This window comes from Cnephaeus nilssonii, assembly GCF_951640355.1.
Source record: "Cnephaeus nilssonii genome assembly, chromosome: 8".
Taxonomy (NCBI): Eukaryota; Metazoa; Chordata; class Mammalia; order Chiroptera; family Vespertilionidae; genus Cnephaeus; species Cnephaeus nilssonii.
Window position 1 is genome coordinate 43,980,729 of NC_137079.1, and position 5,550 is coordinate 43,986,278.

Consider the following 5,550-nt stretch of genomic DNA (forward strand, 5'->3'; position numbering starts at 1 on the left):
CTGCCCTCCAGAGCCTCAGCTTCCCATCACCACCTTTCTGGACATTTGGACTTGGATGCCTTGTAATTACTCTAATCAATGCTCCAATCTCCCTTTTTGCTTCCAAGTGGTTCCTATCACCATCTGTGGTACCAATGCTTACTAACACCTTTCTTTTCTTTGTCCCAAATTTCCTTGAGTCCCCAAGGCTTGCTGGGTGTTCCCTTGCATTATCTCTCACACTCCACCCTTCCTTTCAATTCCCATTGCTCCCAGACCCCCTGCTGCTTCCAGCCTGGCGGATTATAATAGCCTCCTAACTAATCGCTTACTTCTTTCTCGCTCTCCAATTCACTGCTGCCACAGTAATCTCCCTAAAACACCATGTAATCATGCCAAACCCTTAATTAAAAATCTTCATTATCTCTTCATTACCACCAGGATAAAATCCAAGTGCCTTAGTTTCCTTCTACTATCTGGCTTCAATCCACATTTCTGGTAATTGCCCGCACCTTCCCTACAGTTTTCGTAGACTCCACTCAAACCAGCCAAATCACACCTTTCATCCACCAGAAATGTTTTTTTCCAGCCTCTCACTGAGAGTTGTGTTCATTCTTTGAGACCCATGTCAACATCTTCTGCCTCTTGTGAGCCTTCTTCCCAAGACAATTGTTCCTCCTCAGAGCTCCTAGAACATAAAATGCCCCACATCATGGCCTAACATTACTTACTAGTAGTTCTGCCCTTCTTTGAATTTAGTTTTGAAGTGCTTGTGTTTTCTACTTCAACTATATGTGTCTTAAGATAAAAAATTGTTCCAGATACATCTTTCTCTTGTTATAATCATCACTGCTCGCTGCCTGCCATCCCCAATAAATAAATACCAATTATGATATGATTTGGTTATAAGATATTTGCAGTTGGATGGCCATTGGAAATAACTGCTGCAGTATGTCCATTGTGGTATTTTTTTATTTGGGACAACTCATATGTGTGATTGGCATGCCAGATTATAAAGGAGATTTATTTGGTGTGACTGGGAGCTCAAAGTCAACCATCCTAAAAAGATAAAGTTAAAGAAATGCTGGGGAAAATAATTTGTAGGGAAAAACTATTATTCACCATCCCTAAGGACTTAGGGATACAATGGAGGAACTCTTTGTGCACAGCTATGGAATGGTGGAGAGGCTGAAGGGAAAGCAGGCACAACTGTGTTATCGCCTAATTATACTGTATTTTTCCATGTATAAGACGCTATTTTTTTCTAAAATCGTTAGACTGAAAATTGAGGGGCGTCCTATACACAGAAGTCAGCCCAGCTGAGGAGGGAGCTGCACAGGTGCATTGCTGCCATACCTTGTCAAACAGATTTCCTCCAATCATGAGCCTTATTGTTACTGACATCAGCTGATTCCATAATTGGAGATGAAGGTGGAGAGTAAGCAGACCCAACAGGGACCTGAGCGTTCTGAGCCCATAAAGATGTCAAAATATAAGAAGACAAATACGGTAAGCGATTGTCTTACTCTGCAAAATTCAAACGGAATGTAATCAACTATGCAAAAGAGCATGGAAATAGAGCTGCAGAGAGACTATTTGGACACCTCCCACTGAGTGTAGGATCAGACAGTGGAGAAAACAGGAAGAACAACTCCTGAAGATGCCAAAAAGGAAGAAGGCCTTAAGAGGAAAATGAGCAAAATGGACAAACTTGGAGCAGAGGCTTAAGGCTTGAATTATGGAGCAGCACCAGAGTGGCTTATGTGTGTCAATCATGCTTATTCAATGTCAGGCAAGAATGTTTGCAAGTGAAATGAACATTATTGATTTTACAGGAAAGGCAAAAATGGTGCTTCAATTTGATGAGGAGAGAAAGCCATGAGAACATGAACAAAGTTCACTCAGAAAATGCCACCAGTTTATGAAGATGATCTCACATATATAGACAGTGACTCAGAAGACAGCAGTGCTACAATAGAAGTTGAGAAGAAATTGATATGTCTGGAGCTAATAGTGATGAAGAAGAGAGCAGTGATGCAACAGAGGCTAAATAAAGTAATATGCTGTATAATATCATAGTACTGGTATATAAACATTACCAGCAGTAATTACTAAATAAAAATGTGTTCTGTTTTATGTTTAAAATATTTATTTCTTAATTTTGGGTTGGAAAACTAGGGGGCTTCTTATACATCAGGCGTCTTACACACAGAATAATACAGTAATTTCCATCTAAGTGTTCGGAAATGTGCAGCTCTGCCCTTCTTTGCATTTATGCTAGACTCACATAGGAGTAAGGCACAGTACACAGGGCATGGAGAAGCATCAGGTGATTCTCCCGACTCTATTTTGTGTTTTAGTTCCAATTAGAATGTAGGTACCTTGTCCTGAAGAGGTAGTGTCCTCCCTGCTCTACGCTAGCCAGGAGGGCATTGCATCTCCAGGGCCTTTCACTTTTATACTTCACCTCAACTCACTGCATCCTTGCAGAAGGTAAGTACTCCTTCTCCTTGTCACTGTGGAGTCCCCAGATCAGGCACTCCATAATCTCACATGCCATCATCACAGGAATGAAAATCTTCCTTATGGTCATGAGTAGAGAATGCTTTCTTCCTGTCTCCCCCCATTTTCTTTCCACTTGGGGGAAGAACCATGAAAAAAAATTCATAAGATAAACTATACCAGGTAGTTGAGGATGTTGGGATTTCTTTCTTTTTTTCCTCTTTTCTTCTTCTTTAAAAAATATTTACTGGGGAACACGACTTGTGTATTAACATTATTTCTGGAGGTGACAGGTGCAATCATCACAATAGTTGGCATGACCCTGGGCATAAGCCAGAGGCTTTCCCATGTTACCTGTGTCCCTACTGGACAGCTGACACTTGATGGAGTCTCCCTTCCCAAATTAGCTGATGCCCATTGAACTGCTTGTACCCTGTTTCCCAAAGTGTCTTCTGCAATAGGCATTAAAAAAAAAAAATATATATATATATATATATTTAACAGAGGAATATGCAAATTGTCCAGGACGCCATCACAGTAACAACCGAACAGCAGGCTGCATGGGGCGACCAGGCCGGCAGGGGGGTTAGTGAGGGACAACCAAACGACCGAACAGCAGGCTGTGTGGGGCAACCAGGCTGGGGGGGGGGGTGCAGTTGGAGGTGATCAGGCTGGCAGGGGGGGTGGGGGCAGTTAGGGGCCTAAACCGGCAGTTGGACATCCCCTGAGGGGTCCTGTATTGGAGAGGGTGCAGGCTGGGCTGAGGGGACCCCCCCATGAACGAATTTCATGCACCATGCCTCTAATATTAATTATATATACACTGAGTGGCCAGATTATTATGATCTCTGAATGCATAATAATCTGGCCACTCAGTGTATATCCTATATAATGAAAGGCTAATATGCAAATTGTCCCCTCAACAAGGAGTTCGACCAGCAGGCAAGCCGGCCAACCGCCCATGTCCCCTCTCCCTGGCCAGGCTGGCAGGACCCCACCCATGCACGAATTCATGCACCAGGCCTCTAATATATATATATATACTAGAAGCCCGGTGCACGAAATTCGTGCACGGCGGGGGGTTGTCCCTCAGCCCAGCCTGTACCCTCTCCAATCTGGGACTCCTGGAGGGATGTCCTACTGCCCGTTTAGGCCCGATCGGGCCTAAACGGGCAGTCAGACATCCCTCTCACAATCCAGGACTGCTGGCTCCCAATTGCTTGCCTGCCTGCCTTCCTGATTGCCCCTAACCGCTTCTGCCTGCCAGCCTGATCACCCCCTAACCACTCTGCTGCCAGCCTGGTTGATGCTTAACTGCTCCCCTGCCAGCCTGTTTGCCCCCAACTTCCCTCCTCTGCCAGCCTGGTCACCCCTAACTGCCCTCTCCTGCAGGGTTGATCACTTCCAACTGCCCTCCCTTGCAAGCCTGGTCCCTCACAACTGCCCTCCCTTGCAGGCCGGGTGCCTCCCAACTGCCCTCTCCTGCTGGCCATCTTGTGGTGGCCATCTTGTGTCCACATGGGGGCAGGATCTTTGACCACATGGGGGCAGCTATATTGTGTGTTGCAGTGATGATCAATCTGTATATTACTCTTTTATTAGATAGGATAGAGGCCTGGTGCATGGGTGGGGACCAGCTGGTTTGCCCTGAAGGGTGTCACAGATAAGGGTGGGGTTCCCTTGGGGTGTGGGGCGGCCTGAGCGAGGGGCCTGTGGTGGTTTGCAGGCCAGCCACGCCCCCTGGCAACCCAAGAGGAGGCCCTGGTATCTGGAATTTATTTTCCTTCTACAATTGAAACTTTGTAGCCTGGAGCGGAGCCAAGCCTGGGGCTCCGGCAGCCATTTCTGTGGCAGTTAATTCACCTTCTACAATTGAAACTTTGTAGCCTTAAGCGGGTGGGCCCGGCCAGGGTGTGCGGAAAGCTTTGCTTCCCCTGTTGCCGCCGGCAACCCTGGCCTGCTCTCTCAAGCTCCATTCTGCTGCCATTTGTTTGAATTTGTTTACCTTCTATAATTGAAACTTTGTAGCTTGAGTGGAGGCTTAGGCCTGCAACGGCTATGGAAAGCTTGGCTTCCTCTGTTACCTGGGAAACCTTGCTCTCTGTGGCTGTAGCCATCTTGGATTGGGGTTAATTTGCATACTCGCCCTGATTGGCTGGTGGGCGTGGTTTATGTAGCGGAGTGATGGTTAATTTGCATATTACCATTTTATTAGAGAGGATATTATATATACACACACACACACTGAGTGGCCAGATTATTATGAGTTCAGAGATCATAATAATCTGGCCACTCAGTTTATGTGTGTGTGTGTATATATATATATATATATATATATATATATATATATATATGTATATATATATAATTTATATATATATATATATATAATTTATATATATATATATATATATAATTTAAATATATATATATTATTTCAGAGAGGAAGGGAGAAGGAGAGAGAGATAGAAACATCAATGGTGAGTGAGAATCATTGATCGGCTGCTTCCTGCACGCCCTCTACTGGGGATTGAGCCAGTAATGTGGGCATGTGCTCTTGACTGGAATTGAACCCAGGATCCTTCAGTTCATAAGCCGATACTCTATCCACTGAGCAAAACCAGATAGGGCAATAGGCTTTTTTTTGTTGCCCCCAATAAAACATTAAAAATAGTATTTCAGTCAATGAGACCCGAAGTCACAATTTGTGTACAAAAGATCCAGGAGACATTGTTCTCAGAGCTCAAAATCATTCAGGGAAGTGAACCAACATGCACATGACTTGAAGTTGTCCCCAGGTTAATGCGACATGTAAACATTTACAAATTACACATTCCGAATCCAATACAGTACATGGCTTAAAGAAATAATCCGAGCTAAATGGTGTCCTAAAAGAGGTAAATTTGAGATTTTTATGTGGAAGAGAGTTGTGTATAAAAAGATGTGGAGCTGAGTCAGAGTAATTCCCATGAGAATGGTGGAAACTTGATTAAGACAGAGAATTCTAGATGAGAGTTCATTTTCTCATCAGGTTTGAAACACAGATGTAGTCTAATCCACCTTTGCATC